The sequence below is a fragment of the Schistocerca gregaria genome, chromosome 5 (assembly GCF_023897955.1).
Source record: "Schistocerca gregaria isolate iqSchGreg1 chromosome 5, iqSchGreg1.2, whole genome shotgun sequence".
Lineage (NCBI taxonomy): Eukaryota > Metazoa > Arthropoda > Insecta > Orthoptera > Acrididae > Schistocerca > Schistocerca gregaria.
The window spans coordinates 135,998,759-136,025,789 of NC_064924.1; the positions used below are offsets into that span (position 1 = coordinate 135,998,759).

At 41.3% G+C, this 27,031-nt stretch overlaps 1 protein-coding gene across 1 annotated transcript in view; it reads left to right on the top strand.

Moving 5' to 3' along the window:
- LOC126273260 (neurotrimin-like) overlaps positions 1–25,179 on the top strand; it is a 133,325-nt gene extending 108,146 nt beyond the window's left edge. Inside the window, exon 7 of the mRNA XM_049976805.1 lies at positions 24,848–25,179. The gene's annotated coding sequence lies outside the window, so the exon portion shown is untranslated. The remainder of the gene's footprint in view (positions 1–24,847) is intronic.
- Positions 25,180–27,031: the final 1,852 nt, after the last annotated feature.

Genomic DNA, 27,031 nt, shown 5'->3' on the forward strand with positions numbered 1-27,031 from the left:
GCATTGTCCTGTTGGAACAGCAAATTCCTTTACCGGTCTAGGAATGGTAGAACGATGGGTTCGATGACGGTTTGGATGTACCGTGCACTATTCAGTGTCCCCTCGACGATCACCAGAGGTGTACGGCCAGCGTAGGAGATCGCTCCCCACACCATGATGCCGGGTGTTGGCCCTGTGTGCCTCGGTCGTATGCAGTCCTGATTGTGGCGCTCACCTGCACGGCGCCAAACACGCATACGACCATCATTGGCACCAAGGCAGAAGCAACTCTCATCGCTCAAGACGACACGTCTCCATTCGTCCCTCCATTCACGCCTGTCGCGACACCTCTGGAGGCGGGCTGCACGATGTTGGGGCGTGAGCGGAAGACGGCCTAACGGTGTGCGGGACCGTAGCCCAGCTTCATGGAGACGGTTGCGAATCGTCCTCGCCGATACCCCAGGAGCAACAGTGTCCCTAATTATCTGGGAAGTGGCGGTGCGGTCCCCTACGGCACTGCGTAGGATCCTACGGTCTTGGCGTGCATCCGTGCGTCGCTGCGGTCCGGTCCCAGGTCGACGGGCACGTGCACCTTCCGCCGACCACTGGCGACAACATCGATGTACTGTGGAGACCTCACGCCCCACGTGTTGAGCAATTCGTCGGTACGTCCACCCGGCCTCCCGCATGCCCACTATACGCCCTCGCTCAAAGTCCGTCAACTGCACATACGGTTCACGTCCACGCTGTCGCGGCATGCTACCAGTGTTAAAGACTGCGATTGAGCTCCGTATGCCACGGCAAACTGGCTGACACTGACGGCGGCGGTGCACAAATGCTGCGCAGCTAGCGCCATTCGACGGCCAACACCGCGGTTCCTGGTGTGTCCGCTGTGCCTTGCGTGTGATCATTGCTTGTACAGCCTTCTCGCAGTGTCCGCAGCAAGTATGGTGGGTCTGACACACCGGTGTCAATGTGTTCTTTTTTCCATTTCCTGGAGTGTAACTTTTCATATCTCTTCTTGGTTCATAGAAAACCAGGAAGAGAAAATTAAAAAAATAGTCTTATTTCCAATGCAAGTTATATGCACATTGATGGTCTTATGTAGAAGACCAATAACAGTAATAACTTCGTGTGGTTCGATGGTAGTGAGTTGTCAAGGCGAGATTCACTGCATAAAATTTTTATTTCAAGGTCAATGGACTTTTAGTGTCAGGTTTCACACTCAGGGAATCACTGGAAGCTGATGAAGGTCACCCAGGCAACCCCACACATTTCCCAATCCCCGCTTCTGCCCACTTGATCAGTAGGGTGACTACACGAATAGCACAGAGCTCTCATCACCTCTCTTCTTTACTGTATTATGAGTCCAGCTGCTGGATCCACTCTTGTTGGAGGTTTGATCTTTATAGTGAGAGGCTGATGAACCTCCAGCAGCAGGTACCAGCCACTGACCCTACACACAAGAGGAAGGAGAAGTAAGTGTCAAACATTACTATAGTTACTTATTTTGTTATTAACTAATATATATTCAGTTATAATTCATTATGGCTCCAGCAGCGCAACACGCCCCTGATCTGGTGAAAGCAGAACTGCTGATTGAGTACACTCACATACTATTTCTGCACTATTAAAGCTGCAGCAACATACAGTTGGGGTACCTGATTAATCGGACCTGGGGTCATTCAACTGTACTCTACCAACAGTGGCTGATATGTCTCAGGTACAGCCTATGATACGCAACTGCCACAGCTACAGCTGCAGATGCACAACATTGTCAAGCACATTGGAAACTGACTCCTCAGATGCATCAGCTGCATCAATGTGACCGCTGCAACTCCATCCATAATGCGACTGTGAGCCTAAACAAATAAATGTAGGCCTCAATCTACATGATTACTTTGTTGTACTGAATGAGGCTCAAAACTTGAACGCGTTGATTTCTATGTTTAGTATTCATGGTACGACTGAGAATGTATATGTTGTATGATGGGTTATATAAGGAACAAGGTGACAGACGTGTATGATCCATCCAAACCTTCAACAGATGGTTCTAAGCACTATGGGACCTAACATCTGAGGCCATCAGTCCCCTACTCTTAGACCTACTTAAACCTAACGAACCTAAAGACATCACACACATGTATGCCCGAGGCAGGATTCGAACCTGCGACCGTAGCAGCATTGCGGTTCCGGACTCAAGCGCCTAGAACAGCTCGGCTACAGCGACCGGTCCTCCAAAAGACGTTCAAATGTCAGTATGTACTGTGACCCCACTTGATATGTATGGCGAAGACGTGTAAGAATTAACTTTATGGGGCACAAATACATACTTAAGGCATTCAAACATTGTGAAATTAGATGTTAATTATATATTGTGCAATACCGATCAGCACAGAGAGATTTTGCTAGTGGCACATATACATAAGTTCGCCTTACTATGACTTTGCAGTCTACTTGAACTCAAATAGTGTTACAATGAACCAACAGTAGCAGTGTATCAGTTCCTGAACACCTTCTATATACCGGACGAAAATTATTAAATCCAAGCCTATTTGTCAAACGGACTGTAAAATTACCTGTCATATGTCTAAGAAATGGAATCCTTCGTTGAAGGGGAAACGAGATGCAGAAAGAGCCAAAATATTCGGTTCCAGTATGACGGGTATAACGTGAAAAGATGTAGCGACACAAACCGGAAATGTGACTGATGGTACAAAGAAGAGGTATAACGAGATCGTCAGTAAATAGATATTACGTTGGTGCATAAGTTCGTAGCTTTTTTGTTTTACATGTTGGTCTTCAGGTTGCTAAGGGTTTATTTAGAAATTGTTGTTTTTTATTCGTATTTCACTGCTGCTGTTTGATTTTACATATTATCAGTTTGTAATTTGGAGTTTATTGAGTGGAACAGTGGACGCTAGAAAATGAGGTACCAAGTGGAGAAATCCAAACATTTAACACATATTCTTCTATTTGAGTTTTGTAGAGGGATGATAGCAGCGGAGGCTACCATAATGGGATAATACTGTTGGACAGAGCACTGCAAAAAGATGGCTTTCTTGTTTTAAGGAGGGTTGTTATGACGTTAATAATTCACGACATTGAGGAACACCTTCAGGGTTTTGTGAAAATCATTCTACGCATTAATCCACAGTCATTCACGTTAGTGTACTCGAAAAGTGGCAAATGTGATGCTTGAAGTGATACTATTTTACGATCACGCTTGCCCACAATCTGCTACACTGACAAAAACACTATCTATATAGGAGTTTGATTGGGAAGTCATTTCGCACCCACCTTATTCACATCATCTTGCGTCCTCAGATATTCACTTTCTCTACTTTCTATCGAACAACATTCAAGAAACTCCCTTTCCCGATGAAAATGCATTTCCAAGATGGCTCGACGAGTTCTTCGCCTCAAAACCACATGATTTCTACGTTCACGGAATCAAAACGTTACCCCAGCGATGGTAGACTTTGTAACCAGTGAAGGAGAACATATGATTGACCACTAAAGTTTCCATTACGTGTATCTGCCGGGTTTATTAAACTTACGGAATATCTCTACGAACCCAACCCAGTAATAAGGAGTGCCGGGTAGTGGTTGAGACTAACGGAAAACAAGGAACGAATGGTACCCTATCTCTAGAAGAGGAAGACTTAACGAAAACTACAGTACTGAGAAAGCTATCTGAACATTCAGTGAATTACACCATACACCTTGGAGGCGGGGAGTTTGAGCAGACATCTGGTGTATTGGAGCTAATCTTCCTAAAAACTCCGAATGCTTAAACGTATTTCCCGAATGAGAAGAGCTGATAAGGTGAAATATTACATATGGTTAACACAATGCTCCAAAAGGATGATGAAAATGCCCAAACAGTGTGAATTACATTAACATTATTAGACCAGTGTTAAGTGTTTACCATACCAAAGACCATGCGGTTGACATTCAGCTTAAAAAGCTAAACACACCACATCAATTGTAGGGTCTTTTTCTGGCTTCCACAGTTGTTTGGACGGAGAGCACCATTAGAAAATGGCCGAGATGCAAAAATAAGGGCCAGTGCAGCCGACAAACGTAAAGACTAGAATGAGATTTTCACTCACAGCAGAGCGTGTGCTGATATTAAACTTCCTGGCAGATTAAAACGGTGTGCCGGACCGAGACTCGAACTCGGGACCTTTGCCTTTCGCGGGCAAGTGCTCTGAATCTACTGCTAGACTGACGGTCCTGCATTCACCTGTAGGAATGTACATTGCAGTTTGTCACCTGTTTTAGTTGTGGACGAGGAAGTGTTGCTCCATCCGGGCGATGTAATGGGACCATGGTTCCAATATGCAGTCGAAATGCTAGCATTGGCCAGGTGTGTGCACAGAGGAATCAATCTCTGTGAGAAGTTCATTGGTGTGTTGTATCCTCTACTGCAGAATGAGCACCGGGTGTGTCATGCCCACTGATTCTGCAGCTGTTACCACCACTGAAAGTGTCCGTACAGATATGGATTATTTGCAACACTTCTCTTGGAAAATGTTCGCTTATTGGTCATCACCATACATGTTTTCGATTCCTAGGAGACATCCGCAACAGAAGGCTAATTGTTATAGATTTATTGATAAACACTATTAGAGCACTTCTGATCTTTCTGTGAGTCTGAATAGATCAAAAGACTTCAAAAACAAAGTAGATGAAAGTTCTTCACCAATGAATTTAGTTTAATGATCCAAGTTCACAAAGTAGCTAATTAAGTTCCAGAATGCAGGAAATGGTCAATTTCTTTAAGTGATCAGAATTCAACTTGAACAATGAAAGCTTTACTGGGGCCACCGATTTTGTAAACAAGGCTGCAGCCAACTCCAATTTATAGATAGAACATAGGTAATTTACTTGTTGGAGTATCAAGAGTACACCAGTAACGAAAATTTATAAACTCAGTAAGGATGGAAAACTCTGACACTATCTTGCCAGGCAGTAGAACAACAGTATAAATGATAACAAGTCCAAGCTGGCAGTCCCAGGACCGTGGATGTGGCGTGCTGTCCAGGGCGGCGTCTGAGCCCTTGGTGCGAGATGGATGAAGGTCTACGGTTTCTGGCTGCAAAGAAACTGCTGTCCAGAGCTCATGCACTGGACTAAATAGCCTCCTCATGGATGGATACGTGCTGGCCTATTTTTGGCACCTCACACAGCAGATGCATGTAGATATGTCATTTGTCAGTGACCTTTGTCGCTACTGTGTACGCCGGCTGGTGGCCAGGCCATGAGCTATTGATGCTCTTTACTGGCCTGGTCACTGAGTTCCCCGACTGCGATATCTGTGTCGTTTAAGCTTCAGAGGCTGAACTTGCTGCAACCAGCACAATGTATGTGTTGTATGATGTATAGTTGGCGGCTACTGTCTGGGGCACAAAAGCAAAAAATCATACAGAACAAAGTTTGGAATGTTCATTAAAAAGCTTTGCCGACCTATACTACTACACCAACCGCTTACCGATACTGATCTTTTAAATTCGTCTAGAAACTGAAAACCAAATAATTCCTGTTGTGTTAATGTAGAATACTGTACAGAAGAATGCAAGGAATGTGGGACTGTAAATTTAAACGTTGCAGAAGAATTTGGAATGCACTGCGGTGCGTGTGATGAAAAAAAAAACAATAATTGGCCCTTATTTATCACCCCACAGCCAAGCGTTCATACCTCAGTGGTGAATTCCGTCTAACTCTTCTCCTAATGAATGCCTAAAAAATATGCAGCTTGTAAACCATCACGTCAGTTGAACCGTGGATATCATGTCATTCAGAACTATCGTCAGTATTATCTGCTAATTAGTTCCCCGCAAACAGACCTAAGAAAGAGTGAGTGGAGTATTGCACTGATCAGTCTGGAAACTAACAACACCGTTCCAAACACCACTGAAGTGAACAGTGAATGTCGCCTAGGAAGCATCGAAGTTGTATTGATTCCTGCTGTCACAGACATCTACATATAATTATAAAACGATCTGTAAAACATTTGACATTAATACATTCAAAACCGAGATAAAAACGAAAAACACACGATCGACCTTAGCTCGAAAGCCCCAAAAGGATCAATACTCGGTTTCTCAAGGAGTTACGTTTTCACTAATAATACCGAGAAAATATACGAATTTGATCTGTATGTGGATGTTTTGCCTGTTAGCACGACTTAGTTTTGGGTAATATGGCAACAAATTCATGAACCAATGGTCGATCTACAAGCAATTCACTACAGTGGGGCCAGGATAGAAATTCGTTGAGGTCCCTGTGGTCCAATAAATGATGAACATCGTTGACCGGGACAGAAATCTGGTCAATTTTGAGGAGTGGAACTAGCAGTGCATCTTCAGTTGAAAAAGTGTACTTTCATCTGAACAGGATAAGCACTATCGATATAAAGTACTAAAACGGCACACATACAAGTCAGTACACCAGTGTGCACCAGAAGAAGAAGGTGTTAACATGTTAGAATTATGACTTCCTTAAGTTGAAAGGATTGACACGTTGTAATGACATCACTTGAAATAACAACTCCAGTTCAGTACGATGACTGAAACTGTTTACTTCTGTGACATTCAGTTATAAGCACTCTGATTCAGCATCAGAATTATTTAAGAAATTCAAGCAGCAGTTTCCTATACTTGGAAAGCACATTTACGAAGAATGAGGGAATCGTTCCAGCAGATATATCGTAATTTACCCATAACGCATTTGCCATGTTGTTTGAAGAGATACGATACGAAAGTAATGACGTCTAAATCGACTGCAAAGGAAACACTGAAGTCACACCTGTGCTGAAAACTTACGTATCAGCATCAAATTCGGACATTAATGTTCTACAAACGGATGTATAAGTAATCAGGTTAGTGTGTGCATTCCGCTCCAAATTCTTATGGGGTTCTCTGAAGACAGTAAGTGAGTCATTTTAATGCCAGTCTGGAAGTAATTCTCGTTCAATGTGCTACAGATAAGAACGCTTACATTGAAGAAGCGCTAGCAGCGTAAAATAAAGTCGTTTTGGATAAATTACCACGTAAAGTGCGGAATATATCGATATGGAATGAGACTGTTTCAAACTTTGACGTGTGCTACATTTGGGTATTCAACTGCCATTTAGTTTCCATTTGTAGGAACTCTAAAAGTATGCAGTCCTACCGACCACTTCAGGACATAGCTGGTCGATTAAAATATCTCTCCAACTGCAGACATATTGATTCATTGTTCTGGGGCTGTAGACAGACAAGAGTAGGATTCTGACCAAGAATTCCTGAATGTTTCACAAGTGTAACCTAACCGATGCAAAAGTGTTTCTGAATTCATTATATACGCATCCGACAATTTACAACTAGACTGGAACAGCGGAACTCTATATAATACATATTCGAGGTTTCGCTCTTTTTACTATGAGCCCACAGATGTTTAAACAGTCAGTACCAGTTCTGACTGATTGCTCTAGGCAGAACGAAACTATGAAGACAGCCCTATAGACATACGTATTGGACATGAATCATCAGGCGACTTCCCACCAAACGCAGCGGTGTACTCATTATTGTGATACAATCATGTTACTAATTACTCGCCCCCCCCCCACAATAATTGTGCAGCAGTAATTATAAATATGGCTTTGTTGCTTCACAACAGAGGCATTCCACGATCTCACTTGAAAGCTTAAAAATAGTCGCAGACGTGTGGGGCCTTTAAGACGACTCTGGACAATTTTGGCTAGGATGAGCTGTATACCTTGCGTTTGCCAACAATGGATGCGTATTGTCAATGTTTCAACTATTCTCACTTCACCTAAACCACTCAGAAAAGCGCAGAGAACCAAGAGTCGACGGACTGCTTCCTGACAAACCTGATATTACCACCGATATCGTTTTAACAATTACCAACAGCGGTATTAAGAAATGATGATATCGCTCCAAAACTACAATCGTAACGAGAACATTGCTTGTGTCAAAGACCACGAAGAAATTTTGTGGCTCCGTGACAGTGTGTCAGTAGGGAAACCATGAAGATTATATCTGTCCAGCTATTTGGAGACTCAGAAAAGAGTATAGTGGTGGACACATAAGCGATTATATCTGTGCTTCATGAAATGTACCAACACATTTACGTTAAATAATGAATAGATAAATTTGTCATTTTTATAAAGCTGTGCTTTCTTTGCTTTATTTATTCTCAATCTCCTCCTTCTCTTACGGGATCCATGTACAGCGTAACTATATGAACTATATGAATAAAAATAGATTAGTTCCAGACTACGGCGTGCGTATACTTTATTCACCATGTCAACGTCAGTACAGATATTCGGATTTAGGTTACGACATGTTCGATATGCCTGCCATCATTGGCGATGGTGCAGGGCGGGCAAATAACCAAGTTCTCCATCACTCACTGATGTGTCGGAACATCGATGCTGTCGATGACCTCCTGAAAGGCTGTTTTCAGCTGAGCAACAGTTTTGGGTTTATCGCTGTACACCTTGTCTTAGATATAGGACCACAGAAAGTTGTCACTTGCGTTCATACCTGAGGAATATGGCGGCCAATCGAGGCTCAGGCCAGTGGTCTCTGGATACCCCAGAGCCAGAATGCGGTCCCCAAAGTGCTCCTCCAGGACGTTAAACTCTCTCCTGCTTCGATGGGATCGAGCTCCGTCTTGCACGAACCACATCTTGCAGAAATCAATATCACTTTGGATAATGGGGATGAAATCATCTTCCAAACCTTCACGTACCGTTGGGTAGTCACCGTGACATCAAAAAATAAGGCACCGATCACTCCGTAAATGAAAACTGCACACCACACAGCCACCTGTTGTGAGTGAAGAGACTTCTCGATCGCGAAATGCAATCTGGCAGTCCACCAAATGTGCCAATTTTGCTTGTTGACGGATCCATCCAGATGCAAGTAGGCTTCGTCGCTAAACCAAACCATACAGTTCCCATGATGCCCTGCGGCCAACCATGCAATTTGAACGTCCTAACGCAAACTGTTCAGAAGTTATGAAGACTTCATTTCATATAGTTCCAAAAGATTGGAAAGGGCCCAGGTCATCCGCGTTTTCAAGAAGGGGCGTCGAACAGATGTGCAGAACTACAGACCTGTATCTCTAACGTCGATCAGTTGCAGAATGTTGGAACATGTACTATGTTAGAGTATAATGAATTTTATGGAGACTAGAAATCTACTCTGTAGGAATCTGCATCGGTTTCGAAAAAGACGATCGTTTGAAACCCAGATCGCGCTATTCATCCACTTGACTCAGAGGGCCATAGACACGGGTTCCCAGATATATGCCGTGTTCGTTGACTTCCGCAAGGCGTTTGATACAGTTCCCCACAGTCGTTTAATGAACAAAGTAAGAGCATATGGACTATCAGACCATTTGTGTTATTGGATTGAAGAGTCATTCTTAATGGCTTAATGGAGAGAAGTCTTCCGAAGTAAGCACGATTTCAGGTGTGCCGCAGGGGAGTGTCGTAGGACCCTTTCCATTGTACTGAAACGCAGGAGGATCTGCAACGAATTGACACGTGGTGGAGGGAATGGCGGTTTGAATCTCAATGTAGACAAGTGTAATGTGCAGCGAATACATAGAAAGAAAGATCCTTTATCATTTAGGTACAGCTCAGCAGCTGGAAGCACTTCATTCGATAAATTATCTGGTAGTAGACATTAGGAATGACTTAAAACGGAATGATCATATAAAATAAATCGTCGGTAAAGCAGATGCCAGTCTGAGATTCATTGGAAGAATCCTAAGGAAATGCAGTCCGAAAACAAAAGAAGTAGGTTAGAGTATACTTATTTGACCACTACTTGAATACTGCTCGCCGGTGTGGGATCCGTATCAGACAGGGTTGATAGAAGGGATAGAGAAGATCCAACGGAGAGCAGCGCACTCCGTTACAGGATCATTTAGTAATAGCGAAAGCGTAACGGAGATGGTAGATAAACTCCAGTGGAAGGCTCTGTAAGTGAGACGCTCAGTAGCTAGGTACAGGCTTTTGTTGAAGTTTCGAGAACATGCCTTCACCGAAGAGTCAAGCAGTATATTGCTCCCTCCTACGTATATCTCACAGGGAGACCCGGGGGATAAGATCAGGGAGATTAGAGCCCACACAGAGGCATACCGACGATCTTTCTGTCCACGAACGAGATTGAAATAGAAGGGAGAAACGATAGACGTACTCAAGGTACCCTTCGCCACACACCGTCCGGTGACTTGCGGAGTATGGATGTTGATGTAAATGTATAGTTCAATAACTGCCACCCTATTAGGATTCATTATACACATTCTCTGTGGTTCACTGGGTACTAGAGTTATAATTTAAGTAACCAACAAGTTAATCCATGGACTGATATCTATACCTGTTTCGGAAAATTAATGTTTCTCACTGTCACTACGACAGCTTTGTCACAGCCCCATCTTAAAATACAGATGTGCGCAGTGCAGTCAGTGATCAGCTCTGAGCTGCTGTGGCTGTGCAGCCCCATGCAGCCACGGGCACCTCTACACTGGGTACCAGCAATGTCGCTTGGTGGGTAGGACTCTGCAGACAGCCGCGGCTGACAGCTGCCGGTGATTGCCTGCACATGAGTGCATGGGTTGTTCTTCGACCAGTAATGGGAAAGTCCTGCAAAATCAGTCGAAGAATATTTGCCTGATGTGTTGCAGCACACATACGGCCTCAAATATGATATAGCACACACCTACATTCATATAATAACACCAGCATGATAGTGATCCGCAAAGAAACGAACGGAAGTACCTTTCCTTTGATCACAGGATGTTGTGGTGTTATAGTGCGCGAACTCGACTTCCTAGGCTGCAGTAAGCATACTCATTTCCTATTGGCTGAAATATGCGGCTCTCAGCTATAAAAAGGGTCACTTGGATCCAGACGAACATTCTGGTCTGTTTGCTGACATGAGCCACTTGCCTTTTTTCTGATAGTAAGTAGAATGAGAAAGCGACTTTTTAAGCTTCTCGGTAGCTCTCCAAGCATTCATTCCCTAATCAGCAGACTGGCTGGAGTAAAATGACTCTAAGCACCATGAGTAAATCTCTAGTGTTTGTCACTAGCAACAGTCCCAAAATTAGCTTCATTCCCACTGAGTCGTTTTACCCAGTTCTTTTGTTTTAGTTCATACCTATACCCTGACAGCGTTCTGTGCGCTTGAAGCGTCGCATAGCTGCTGATGATGACGATGGTGTCGCTAAGAAGTGCCACATATTGGACACTCATGATGATTCTGCAGGCGTGTAGACATGATTTCCATTCGTTTTCGTGTGCATATTTCTTTATTTACTGGAATGTAATGACTAATCTCTCCTCATCTTTCTTCTTCAGTTTAAGATGGGAGCATATTGTCACTCCTGTTGAGTGACAGTGCTTTCAAGGACCTCATGAGGAAACTTGACGTTCCAGAGGGTGTCAGTTGCATAACTCTCGGTTCATGTAAACGTAAATATTCGTTTCTATCCCTCTCTTTCTCTCCATGTGTGTGAACAATGCAGTTATCTGTATTGCTTTTATGTTTCTATCCACTGTAGAATTATTCAACGAGATAACAGCCATTGGTATGGATACTGTATCATAACTGAGTCCTAAAACTTTTAACTCAGTGCCGCCATGGATGCTTATTGTAATTACCAATGATGATGATGATGATGTGTAGGGGATCCACATATTATGGCCGATGCTATTCTCCGTTGTTAGCTCATGGGGGATGCCCCCATGCCATATGATGCGAATACACGAGAAGTGGTTCTTTGTATAATGCTCCACACAAATGCATGCAGGCTTTACTAATACAATATGTTCTTGACTGTTTGTAGTTGATAATATTTTACCACAGGCTATGAGACCCATCTCCAGCATCAGTTTATGTGTAATGAAGACAGTTACCGAGCAGCGAATATGTGAATTGTACTTCTTTCTATTCTTGCACAACAGTACTAACACACAACACAACTCCATGCATGAATTATTAATGTGATGTATTGTTGTTTTCTCTAGGTGCACTCGATGACATGAATCAAGGAACTGTCAATACATAGACAGATCTGAGTTGAATAATGGGTACCACAGACTGATTCAGATACAGCTGTCCAACCCATCACTGCAGTGATGTACAAACAACTTGGCAAATCATCAGTGATATACCAATGTCTGGACATGCAGCAACTTGGTCTATCATCGATGATAATGCACCTGCAGCCATACATGCAGAAGCCTGCTCATTTATCTTGGATGTACCTGTGGCCGAATGTGAAGAAACCTAGACCATCACCTGTGATGCAGCCCAGGCCATCGTCGCATCAGGCTGGTCTGTGGCACCGGATCACAACTTCAACCAATTTTTCATGGTCTGTGCCACAATCACTATGGCCTGGCTTCTATCACAAACATCGCCAACCTCACCAGAGATCACCACGACACTGCCTGGGGCCTAGCAGCAGCAGAACCTCGGCCCACACTGTTATGCATCACCAAGAAAGTTGCATAGTTCCATTTGACTGTTCCATTGTTGCTGGCACATTTGGGGACAGGACCTAACTCGCCCATGCTCGTGACTCGAATGATCTTTACTGTGAACTGACTCACATACCCCCCCCCTGACCTCCCAATACAGAGAGCAGTGATGTTTCTGTTGAGGAGAACAGTACTGCTAAAATCTGGGGTGGCTAATGGTGTGATATGGTTGGCAGATTGCAGAGTGGTTCAGAACTCTTACCGACATTGTCATACTGGGTCATTTTTCTGACACAGCAAAGAAGGTCCAGTAAGGTGCAGAGCTGTATTCTCCACCTCCATATACAGTCAAATTCTTTTGATCCAATTATTGGGAGGTCTAGTTACATCGCCCTTCTGAAAGATATTGCTGCTCAATGCCATTGTGTTAATATGCACAATCGTGATGAGAGATAGTATATTGCTAGCATTGTAGATTCTGGCTAGCAATAGAAATGATCAGAAAGATTCACATGGCACAAGTAAATGTGTAAAGTCTGATGTCTACAGTCATTATAATTTCCGAAATATCATGTTCCCGATAAAAATACAGGACCTACCAAAATGTGAGAGGCAGAACCCTGATCATTCAGTCCACTTCCCCATCCTGAATGTTTATAAACCATAAAATGAAGACTACCTGAGCACAATGTGCACAACAAAAGAGTCAAACATTAAATGGTTGGTCCTCTCTCTTTTTCCAATTTAGGCACTCAACACCCTAAACATGAGACCTGTTGGTATACTCTGACGCGAGAGGCAACAGTATGTGTGGATCAAAAGCATGTTCCGCCTACTGCCTGAACGGGTCGTAAAAACAGTAGAACAGGGTATCTTTGTCGTGGGTGCCTGAACTCATTTACAGAGAATAAGTATCCTGAAAGGCGCCTCAATGATTCCTCGATGCTGGAAGTTGGACCTGTGGAAATACCTCTTGAAGATAAAAACTTCTTACAAGTTAAGAATGCACACCACCATGAGCAATGTCCCTTCGTTATTTACACTGACTTCGAGTGCGTCTTGCTCCTATGGCATGCTATGAATGCGACCCATCTGCCTCCCATTCTTCATTTGCAGAACTGCAATATCATATGTGATGGCATATCTAGTTGCAATAAATTCGAATCTTATATTAGGAATAATCCTGCAAGATAGCTTCTGTCCGAGCTCGAAAAACTTGCATGAGAGATTAATGGGATTGATTGCAACAACATCCTCATGATCGACTCGCATTAGAATGATACTTTGAACAAGTAGGCAGTCAGGTGTCATACTTGTGGGCTTCCATTGGATAGTGAAGTGAGAACTCCACATAGTGAACATTTTCAACAAATGGGTAAGTTTTGCGGCACAGCAAACATAGCAAGAAACTTGAAGTGCCAACTCCCACAGCACATATCCATTTATTACCTAATTTAAGGAAGTATGATGTTCACATTCTCTTTCAACATGTGGTCTTGGGTTGAAGAGTGATAAGGTCAGTATCATTCCTGTCCCGACATCTCCTTTTCTGAGAGACTCATGCTGAGAATGATGGTCTACTTCCTGGATTTGTTTCATTTCACACATGCATCTCTTCACAAATTTTCTGGGATGATGGATCAGAAGGATATGCATATCACATGTGCCATACACCCTGTTTTATGGTTTCAAATTGTGAGAACTCTTTCCACATGAATACCTAGACTTGAAGGAGGCACTCTAACACATTGCCTGACATAACCTGCATTCCCCAGTAAAACAACAGGCACTGATGTAATAGATCCGCATTATGATTGGCATGATTAAGTATACGTGTTCCAGGACATGTTCAAGAATTTCTGAAGTATATGTCTAGGAACATAAAAATTCGATGCCGCCTTCTATTTCACTGTACCTGGGCTTTATTGAAACATAATGTTCAGAAAGGCACATATCAGCATTGAATTTTCGACTGATGTTGACATGATGCTCTTCTTTGCACGCATGATACGTCGGGGGACTTTGCCATTGTGTGCACAGTTCTGTCAAGGCAAATAATCACGAACGAGTGAGGACAATTACACGCCAACTAACAATTAAAGTTACGTGCTTACCTGGACAAAAACAACGTCTATGGCTACGCCATGCCACAAAGTATGCCTTTTAGAAGGCTCCAACCGCTGCCTGAGGAGGAAGTCGTCAGTTTGTAGATGTATGATGTGGCTGAGAGTGCTGGTGAGGAATATAGTGTGGAGGTATGACTGGCATATCCCACCCACTTGCATGATGATGACAAGGACTAGCTACTATTTCTGTAGACGAAACCTCCACCTCCGTGTCAGGTTGGGGAGCCAACTTCTTAGTGTCACCTGCGAAATCCCCTGCACTCAGCGTTGTTGTTTGAAAGAGTGCATTTACGTTAACACTGAATAGAGGTCTCTCGCAATGTGTGACTGAAACAGATTTTTACAAGTTAATGAAAAACATAGTTTTCATAAAAGAACATGAAAATGTTAGAGAATATCGCGAAATTCATTTAGTTTACCAGTATGATGGGCGTTACGCCTCAAGAGATTACATGGAGGGAAGAATACGAGCAGACCACCACCTTCAGTGAAGGACTATTCACTGTAGTGATGGCCAAGGCTTTAGTGGACTTAACGAAGCCTGTCTTTACTCGTATATGTGTTATAGACCACATGCACAGCTTTCTCCACGAGTTTGTGAAGCCAAACTTCGCGGATCACTTTACGTAAATACAGAAAGTTTCATCTAATGGGCAAAGGCCAGTATTTAGGTACAATTCTAAAACATATTCAGCCAATAATCCTATAGAAAAACCAGCTCAAAACATGAAACTTATTGGCCTGGTAAAAGACGAGACGAATGGGTTGTAGACTGTGGAGACTGTAGGGGTCAGATCTGATAAAAATAAAATCTCTACAGATGCGTGTGCCTCAAAGGCTCTCACGAATGCAGGTAACACGTGGTGATCATTGGCACAACTCCACATATGATAGGTCACGTAATATTCATAGCAGGACATCATGTAATTTGTAAATAGTCGATGATATATATGCATGACTATGATTGCATGAACCACTTGTCATTGTTATATATATATATATATATATATATATATATATATATATATATATATATATATATATTGCATGTAGGAGGAGCATTGACTGAAATATGAGTAGAAAGGAGTGATCAGTAACACAAATATTATACATCTAAATTGAAGAAAGGAATCAGAAAGAAAACGATGAAAATGTATACACGCAAATTATGGGAAATGCAGTTTCTTTCCTTCCTATCGTATCTGATAGTCATAAGTCTTCAGAAAAAAACTCTTTCTGAATATGACCTATGTGTATGTATGTGTAAATACACAAAGAAATGAAAACTATTGAAAAAATGCCTTGTAACAAAATCTTACTGTATAAACAGCAAATGATTGTAAATTTTTTTAAAATAAAAAGCAAATCATAATACATAAAATACACTATATTTATGATGAATAGCATGGTAAAAAGAAAGCAAAGATCAGTAAATAACATATTGCAAAAAAGAAATAGAATAATAATAAATTATTAGTTTTTTTCCAAAACCTGCCACTGCAGAATTATTCTTAATAAAAATTTGCTTACAACAAATCTCATACTCATCCCACGATACACAGACCTAGGATGAAGAGGCCTACACAGGTGAGCTAGTTATAAAAGATGATAAGGGGGAAGAGGGGGAGGTCAAATCATATTGACCCATGGTGTACCCTACGGCCTTAATGTGCTTTCATTTGTCTAGCAATTTCCCTCCAATTTTATATCACATGATGAGTGTCATGAGAAATGTCATGAGATATGTCATGACCTTGAATACAAGTGGTCCAGTTTGCTAAGGTGTATGGATAGGACATGACCAGTGTCGAAGTACGCAGTAACCTTGAATATAACTTCCACAATTGCCTAATGTGTGTTGCTGTTCCCCTGGATGGTCTTGACCAATTGCCTATGATGCCCTGGAGAGTGTAAATAAGTAGCCTAAGTGAATTTGAGATAAGATCGTTATCTTATCTGAATCTCTCCTTGATAGCCTAATAACGGCCACGTGCAAGTCTTTCAATTTGACGCCACGTCGGCGACTTGTGTTCAAAAATGGCTCTAAATGCTCTGAGCACTATGGGACTTAACATCTGAGGTCATCAGTCCCCTAGAACTTAGAACTACTAAAACCTAACTAACCTAAGGACATCACAAGCATCCATGCCCGTGGGAGGATTCGAACCTGCGACCGTAGCAGTTGTACGGCTCCGGACTGCAGCGCCTAGAACCGCTTGGCTACCGTGGCGGGCGACGACCTATGTGTCTGTACCTTACACCAGCACTCCTACTGGCAGTAGAGCACCTACAATTAAATCCGAACCTCATATCGCTCCTGGCAGATCATCATCGTCATCATCATCATCATCTCAGCTTTTTCCCACATCACTGGGGGTCGGCGTTGCTCTGCTGGATCCTTCTCTTCCATAAATGCCTGTAAAGTGCTTCCTCTGTGAGCCATCCTTTCTCCAATAGGTCCCCTGTTACCTTGTCTTTCCATATCATTTCGTCTTCTCCTTGATCCTTCGATTTCTAGGTCTTCAACTCTTCTCCCCACGTAGTACTCCCCTCTTCTCTGCACATGTCCATCTTAGCCTGCTTTATTGGATGTTCTTCCCTATATGCCCCACTTTCACTGTTCCCCTGATGTACTCATTTCTTAGTCTATCCATTCGTGTCACCCCACTCATCCTACTTAACATTCTCATTTCTGCACTTTTCTCTTGGGCTTTTGTAATTGGCGAGGTTTTTGTATTATACAGCAACGCAGGCCTCACCACAGACTTTTAAAGCTTTCCTTTCATATTGCATCTAACCTTCTTATAACACGGTAATCTGCTTAGTTTCCTCCAGTTCATCCATCCACTGTTTATCCTGTGCTATATTTCGGCCTCCAGTCCTCCATCACTTTGCATGTAAGAGCCTAGATATTTAAATTTCGTGACCAGCATCATTTGCTCTTCTTGCAGGTTAATATACAGGTCTTTGTCATCCTTTCCACACATATACTCTGTTTTCACCCTGCTAATTCTCACTCCCCTTTCCTATAGAGCTTTTCTTCACTGTTCAAGCTTGTCCTGAAGTGCTTCCTGGATGGGTTCACAGATTACTACACCATCGGCAAACATCATGCTCCAAGTAGCCTCTTGTTCAAATCTTTGACTAGTTCATCCATGAGAAGGTCAAAGATATATGAGCTTAGAGGAGATGCCTTACATAGTCCTACTCTCACTGGAAATGCCTTTGTTGCACCTGCACTGCTCCTGACTTGTGTCATTGCTCCTCCATGCATGTCTTCTATCACCCTGTATATATTTCTGGCAGGCACGTACTTCTCAGACATCTCCATAACTCTTCCTGGGCACTCTGTCATATTCCTTCTCAAGACCGATAAAGCCCATATGAAGTTTGGCTTTTACTTCTCTGTGCCTCGCCATCCGTTGCCTAAGTGCAAATATTGCGTCTGTAGTTCCTCTCCCGGGCATAAATCCAAACTGTTCTTCACATACTTCATGTTCTAGACTTAACCTCGCCTCAGATATCCTTTCCCAGATCTTCATTGTGTGCGACATCAGTTTTATCTCTCTATAATGGCCATAGTTTTGGACCCCCTCTTCCTTTATATATGGGAACCTGTATACTGCTTCTCCATTCATCCTTTCCTCCTTTCCAGATTTTCTACGTCAGATCCCAGACAATATCACTTCACTGTTCTCCAAGACTTTTCCATGCTTCTATTGGGATTCGGTCTGCCCCGAGGGCCTTTGCATTTTCCATTTTCTTCATCGCGTGTTCGACTTCATCCCTACTTGTACTTTGGGTCGTTCCTTCATTTATATCTCCATCCTCATACTTCTCTTGTACATTTGCCTCATTCAGTAGCTTTTCAAAGTGCTCCCACCACGTATACACGATTTTCTCAAGGTCGTATAATACCACACCTGATTCAATCTTCATCTGCCTCATTGATTTTATGTGCTTGGTCGCCTTGCCTCTTGCTACTTGTACTTTGGGTCGTTCCTTCATTTATATCTCCAACCCTCATACTTCTCTTGTACATTTGCCTCATTCAATAGCTTTTCAAAGTCCTCCCACCACATATTCACGATTTTCTCAAGGTCGTATAATATCACACGTGATTCAACCTTCATCTGCCTCATTGATTTTATGTGCTTGGTCGCCTTGTCTCTTGCTTTAGCAATCTGTAGGAGTTGCCTGCCGTCCTGTTGCAGTCTTGTGGGCTTCCGTACCCTCCTGTTTTCTGTTAATTACCATTTTTTGCATATTTCTTCCCTTTTATCACCTTCTGATTCCCCTCATTCCACCACCATGCCGCCTTATCTTCTGATGAACCCTTTCCTGTCGTTACACCCAGCACGTCTTTCCCAATTTTTGTAATTACATTGCTACTATAACTCCACCACTCCTGTACAGCCTCTGGTAATTTCACTTCTCTTAATACTGTTTCCTTGGATTTTTCTCGCAACACCTCTTCGTTCAGTTTCCACCACTTTATTCTTTGTTCTCCTCGCTTGATACATTTACGTCTTTTCCCCACTACCATTTCATAATCTGCCATTACGGGTTTGTGTCACGCAGCGACACTTCCTCTGTACATAACCTTGGTATTCTTTATTTCCTTTATGTGTTTCCTTCTGGACTACAAGCAGTGTAACTGACTTTTTTGGTCTCCGCTCTGTACATTATAAGTTGTTCTCTTCTACGATTGAAGTAGGTACTGGCGATCATTAGGTCAAAACATACAGCGTATTCTGCAATCTTGTGTCCTGCTGCATTTCTCTCTCCATAACTCCAGCCACCATGAATTCTGTCTTCCCCACACCTCCTCTCACTAACATATCGATTTTAATTCGCTCCTGGCGAATCGTCACATCATAAAGAGGCGAAGGCCGGCTGAAAAGTTCCTCTGGTTCAACCGCGATTCGTGCCAACAACTTCCAAGTTTCCAAGTAAACTCATTACATCCAGACAGAAGGCACGACTTCAGTAGTAAAATGTGTCACTGTCTTCTTTTTAGTTTCCAAGAGAGATAGTAGTTTCTCTGTGATGTAACGGTTGTAGAAAAATTAACGTGCACCCCAGAGATAGGATCACCTTACCTTACTAATCACCTACGCTATCTGTCACAGACAACAAGTTAGTAAAATGAATATATTACTAAGTTATGGCTGAGTACAGGATGGCCACTTAGAAATTGCTTTCCAGCAAAATAAAATAACGTTCTCATATTTAAAGACCTAATATTATAAAATATAAGAATGTTGTTCAGGCTGAGAGAATATGATTCTTTAAGATCTTCACTATTTTTGGTCCATCACGCGACGGTTGCTAGTAATGTTATATGAATGCTTTCGAGGATATGTCCTTGTACAATTTAAATTTTGTCATATGAGTACCGCCTTGCTGAAACCTCTTCAGTATCATTCTGTTGGTGTAGCTTCACGAGCGTGAGTACAGTTCTGTTTGTCAAACTGATCTTCGAATTCCATTTGACAGTGGAAGTGGGAAAACTGCTTCACCAGCAGAGCAGCAGGGATGTCTGTAGTGTCACAGCAACACACATAGCCACTGAATATGCTTCAGTTAATTTAGTAAAAACAAGTGTGAGTTACATATATTGCATTTATTAACTTGTTCAAAGGTAGTACCTAAACAGTGTTAAAAAGGGTTTCATTATGTGTAGCCTCAATCAATATTAAGACCAATAAGCTCAATGAAATGTAATTGAACATTGTAGATACATTCTTATTGTCTTACTGCAGAACAGAATCAAATGTAATTGGGTACTGATTTCCTCGACCCCAACGTGCAGCTGTAAAGAAAAGGAGGCAACAAATCCCTAAGGACCATACATCCACTTATAGTACATTAATATTTGACCTGATGTTCAAGAATGAATGAATGTCTTGATGGTATGAGCATCCTTACTGATATTCACTACGCAGACGTAATCAACCATTAGGAAGCCATCAGGTTATGTGATAGTCAATCATTGGGTGATAGTCAATCATCCTACAACGATGGTATCAATTAGCTCGTCTCTCGTTGGGAGAAGTATGTTCGTTGGCAGGATGATTATGTTGAGAACTAAGTATGTAGCCGTGGAGAGTAAAGATGTTGAACATTAATAAAGTTTGTTTTATTTAAAAAGCTTTGAAAGTTTTCACATTAAAAATTCGGAAGCATTAATTTTGAGTAAGCCCTAGTAATTTCATACGCCTTTTCATCTAAGTGAAACTGGTTTTGGAACCCGTATTTTCCATATAGTAGTTTAATAACTGATTAACAAATTCCAGAACTCCTCGGCGCGAGTTCATAGCATTTCAGAGGTCAACAGCCTCAGTCAAATCCTTCCACCGCTTCCACGGTGGAAGCCGGCGTTCTAAATGTAGCAAGCCGCATTTCTCCGCAAGGCAGCTAACACAACTGGCAACGCGAAGCCTCCAGTGTTAAATGTATCTCATGTGGATGGAACGATAGCGCAGCAGTCCTAGATATGCAGGAATTCCCCGATCGCATTAGCAAGTATTAAACAACAAATTTACTCATATAGTAAATATTTTCTTTACGTATTTGTTCCCTAGCTCAATGTTCTTACAAGAAGAGCGTAGAGATTAATAATAGAATCAGAATGAGCGTTGCCTGCCTAGACTTACGAAGATGCGGTTACAGCATCCTTGTACCGACGAGATTAGTAAGATGCCCTGTTTCTTAGAATTCATGGCTAGTGACTGTTCCGACACTTTAAACATGTACTACAAGTGTTAAATTTTATTACTTGCATTTAGTTTTGTTTCTTTAGTCGGCGATTGATTTACAATAATTTTATTCGATTTAGTTGTGGAGATTATATTGTATTAACCAATCTAAATTGATTAATAACACTCTTATTACAATACTTTGTGCAAGGACTATGTGGAAGGTAAGTTTTATTCATATATAAAAACACGGTAATACATTAACGTTTGTTTTTAAGCCTCGCAATACCAGGGAAAGGAGGGCGGAGAGAGAATTACTTTTTGGCTACATTTCAAAACTACACTATGTGATCAAAAGTATCCGAAAACCAGACTGAAAATGACTTACAAGTTCGTGGCGCCCTCCATCGGTAAAACTGGAACTCAATATCGTGTTGGCCCACCATTAGCCTTGATGGCAGCTTCCACTCTCCCAGACATACGTTCAGTCAGGTGCTGGAAAGTTTCTTGGCGAATGGCAGCACACTGAGGTGAGGTATCGATGTCGGTAAGTGAGGCCTGACACGAAGTCGGCGTACCAAAACATCTCAAAAGTGTTGAATAGGATTCAGGTCAGGATTCTGTGATCAGGCCAGTCCATTATAGGGACGTGTTTGTCATGTAACCACTCCGCCACAGGCCGTACATTATGAACATACTGAAAGATGCCATCCCCGAATTGGTCGTTAACAATTGGAAACAAGAAGATAATTAAAACATCAAGGTAGGCCTGTGCTGTGATAGTGCCACACAAAACAACAAGTGGTGCAAGCCCCCTCCGTGAAAAACACGACCACGCCATAACATCACTGCCTCCAAATTTTACTGTCGGCACTACACAAACGGACAGATGACGTTCACTGGTAATTCGCCATACCCACACCCTGCCATCGTATCGCCACATTGTGTACTGTGATTCGTCACTCCACTGTTCAATCGTCCAAGTTTACGCTCTTTACACCAAGCGAGGCGTCATTTAACATTTACCGTCGTGAAGTGTGGCTTATGAGCAACCGCTCGACCATGAAATCCAATTTTTATTACCTCTCGCTTAACTTCCACACTACTTGCCGTGGATGCTGACGCAGTTTGGAATCCTGGTGTTATGGTCTGGATAGATATCTGCCTATCACACATTACAACCCTCCTCAACGGTCGGCGATCTCTGTCAGTCAACAGACGAGGTCGGCCTGCATGCTTTTGTACTGTACGTGTCCCTTCAAGTTTCCACTTCACTATCACACTAGAAGCAGTGGACATAGGGATATTTAGGAGTGTGGAAATCTCGCGTACAGACGTATGACACAAGTGACACCCAATCACTTGACCACATTGAAAGTCCGTGAGTTCCGTGGAGCGCCACATTCTGCTCTACCACGATGTCTAATAACTAATGAGGTCGCTGATATGCAGCACTTGGCGGTAGATGGCAGCACAATGAACCTAAAATTAAAAACGTAAGTTTTTGGGCTTGTCCGGATGCTTTTGATTGCATAGTGTATTGTAATCTCGTCATGTACTTCATGTCACAAAACTCTGAAAAAATATTCATTTTGTTTAATAATTTGTTATACCACATTGCGCAATTGTTTTAACTCTTTCAATAAAACTTTTCTTAAAATTTAAGTCTTAGTAGTGAGTGCGCCTTTTCGCAACAAATACCATATTCATATTCCGAGGCACAGGACCTTCTCACACCTTTAAAATATATGCTGTGAATGAAAGTTAACAGCAATTGACGAAATATGTATTTCTCGATTTTTTTGTGCTGGTCTTAAAGTAATCTTGGTGTATCAGCACAGAAAAAGCGCTCGTACTGCTAAGATTGTGCTAAAAGGTATTTTAAAGTTTTGGACACTTATATGAGAAGTGTGTAGTTAATAAAAGATAACGAGACTTAACAAAATTTATTATTTTTCATCTTTTTGGTGGAGAAATAAAGTTTACTGCCTTGTTATTACACATTATAGAAAATATGCTGGTATTTCTCTGGATAATGTATCTAAATTAAGAGCACAACTATCAGTTACTTATCTACACAGTTGTCTCCTTCATTAAAGTACTTGTTATGTCGAGGAACGAGTTTTTCAACGTTGTAGCTGTAGAATCATGTCGCTTGTGAGCTAAGTCATGCGTTACCATTCTCCTATAATTTGTCATCATCGCCAAACTGCTGTGACCCTAGCAATTTTTTCAACTTAGGAAACAGGTTGAAAGCACGGCGTAGCAAATCAAAACTTCTCAGAGGATGTTCGTATAGTACTTGGTTGTAACTCTTAAATAATGTTTCTTTGCTTGCCACAGGATGTGGCCTGGCATTATCGTGCCAGAACTCCACATCTCACAGCTTTTGATGTAGAATTTGTTTAGTACGTCGCATTAAAATTTAGAGGTAATTGTAGTATTTCTTTCAATAAAACATCAAGGACTACTCCCTTTCTGTCCAAACAAGAATATGTAATCAGTTTTCGTGCACTAATATTTGGCAGTATATGGCGAGCTACTGTGGCCCCATTCCACACCGTTCTTTCTATATTTTTTTTCTTTGTCTCCACATTGAGATATCTGACGTTTCACCTGCCTCTCTGAGTGTGAAGGAGGAGTTCAGCTCCTTTCGCATTGTACTGACCAAGAAACGTTAATGCATCTTTCTACCTCTTCCTTTTTGGGCATCAGTCATACGCTCATAGGGCACAAAGGACGGCGGTCCGCTGTTTTCTTCATCATGGATGTTCGTCCGACCATCCCGAAACAAACAGAACTGTTTTAGCACAGAGCACTAGCCCATAGTGTTCTCTGCACGTACTGGATAAAGAAGAAAATCAATGTCTACAGTTTTCATGTTTTTCACACACAAAATTAGATCACAGCACTTAATTCACAGACTGCGGGATTTTCGATGATAGCAGCAATTTGGGTTACGATGAAAACAAGAGCTGAGTCACCGTTCTGCGGCACTACCAGAATCTTACCGAGCCGGGACAATGCCGTCTGAAATCAGTCAATTAGTCGCCGCGCCAGGCAGTGGCGTGAATACATTCACAAACAGCCGTCGTACAATAATGGATTAAATTAAATTAAATTAAATTAAATTTCAAATGACTTGTAATATCATGCTGAGCCACCAGTAAATAAATGACAAAAGAAATGAATTTCAAATACAAAGTTTCTGCTATAATGTGTGAAGGCTCGCTTTCCTCTATCTCTCGGCATGATATTCCAAACAGAGGTTGGACAAGTGAAGCTTTTGCATACCCGAACCTAATTTTATTGAGTTTAATAACTTTCCTATTTTATATCAATTCTTAAAAGCGTAATATGCTCATTTGCTTGCAAGTTTTCTCGCTTTATTGTACTATATGTCTTTATTGTACTATACTATATTGTACTATATGTCTTCCTTTCTCTTCCAAATTATTTCATCATATAACATTCTTTTATGATTCTCGGTAACAGCAGCTGAGTCTACTAATGAAAATTTTCGTCTTTTCCAGCAAGAAGACAAGAGTTCCGACGACGCCATCAGAAAGTGCGGTTTGACGGATCTTTTTTAGGCCTGTGGTCTCTCCTCCATTCACATTTCTTCTGGTTGGTTGTAATCTAAAAACAAAGACGAACGTTTTAGCTTACATTTAATCAAAGACTTCGAATTAATAACTGCATACATGTGTTATTATGTGTCCGTTGTTTATCAACAGTGTCAACGTTATTGCTCACAAATTCCGTACCAAAAGAAATTTTAATTCGTTTTTGTACGTAAATTTTGTAATTTTTTGTAACTGCACAATTTTTGCAAAAAACAATAAAAACCTTACATGATCGTTCAGTCTGCAACTGAATAGTAGCACCAATGTTACAGCTACATTTGTATTGTTATTAATCTGTTGTGAACAACCTTAATCATTATGTATCTCAAATGTTTCCATAAAAATACAAAGCATGCCAAATTAAATCTGAAATATATTGACAGAGACGAGGAACAAAAAGCTCTTTTTTCATCACAAGCCCTAAATAAACAAACAAGTATCGAATTACGAAAATTATCGAGAATAATATCTTTTCAGATTTTCTCAGTGTCTTTCGCAGTGTCAGAGCTGAATTACTATCCATACCCAAAATAAACCTACAGCAAACGTCTGTTAATACATGGACCTTACGCAATTTCGTTATCCAGTGAGCAATTTTGTACTGATTTTGAATATGAAACGAATGAGAAGAATACTAACAATCAAGAATTCTTACCCTCAAGTTTGGCTGTTCTTCAGATGAACTGCGAAGAAGTCTGTACTATTGTAAAGCAGATTTTTACGTCTAACTGTAAGAGATAACACATTAATGTATTATAACTATCATTATAATGAAGTGTTTCCTCTCTTATCAGACCAGAAACAACAAATACCATTTTCAATACATATCACTTTTTGTAACTCTAATTTATCAATCGTTCCTGTGAGTCAGCGGTACAATTATGATGGTATAATTATCATTACATATATTTTACAACATTTTTATAGTTCTTAGTACTAATAAGACAGAAATCATCAAAACTTATCAGACTCAAAACAGAAGAAATAGTTTTCGAAACTAGGGAACTTTAGTTTCAAAATGTAACAGTTCTTAAATACGGGAAACTATGACACATAAAACAGTATAAAAAGCATAATACGTTGAAAAATTCTCAATAAAGCAATTCAAATGATAATTTCCAACAACGTCATCGCATGAAAGAAATTCACCAAGAAATACTTATCCTTGTTCAATTAGAAACGTAAATCTTCTACTCATTATGCAGTAGCCAGTTACTAAAGGCTGTATGTCATCGAAACATCTGATCTATGGATGACATAAAAGATGGCACTGATGATAAATATGTGTACAAACACCTCATATAACTTACGCGTTGTTCGAATTGGATGAGCATTAGGTAATGTTTTCAGTGATATAACGATTAATTGTACCACTGGGTGTGAAATATGTCAGAAAGCTCTTAAACGTTATCCATAGCAGTATTATACATGAGCTATTCTGGGGGATCCATCAAACAAGTACCCCACGCTATTTTTCTGGCAGAAATAAGTATCTCCTATGGCATCATCACACTGCCATACAATGACTGTCGTTCCTTGTGTGTTAATCTCAGTGTTCATTGGTTTTGTAATATTTGTGCAAATCTCTGAGACATCCTAGAAAGAGTTTTTGAAATTACGGGATAACCCAAATGGGCCACAGACATGAATTACTCTCGTAAGCCCCGAGTGAAAACCGACTCAGGCTGCACTTGAGATATCTGAGTTTTGATTGTGTCCTTTGATAGAAGTGTTATCAGAGAGCATGACAAGTTCGCTGCTATCAGGGAGGTACTGCACTATTCATAAACAACTGGCAAAAGTATTGATGACTTAATGAATACCTTCCTGTATTTGGTATTAAGTGTATTATATCCACGTTGAAATAAAACACTCCTTAAATCATTCATATATACCGTTCAAAGTGTCCAAATAAGCCGATTAAGTTGTGGATCGCAGATGTCATCAGCCCAAGTGACTGTAATAATTGATGGAGTGTATTAAACTAGATGAGCTTAATCTTATGACGAAGATAAGACGTTGAAATGGTGACGAACAGATGCTTCTGCTGTTAGCGCCACAGCCTTCTTCATTCTAAACGTACAATACAGT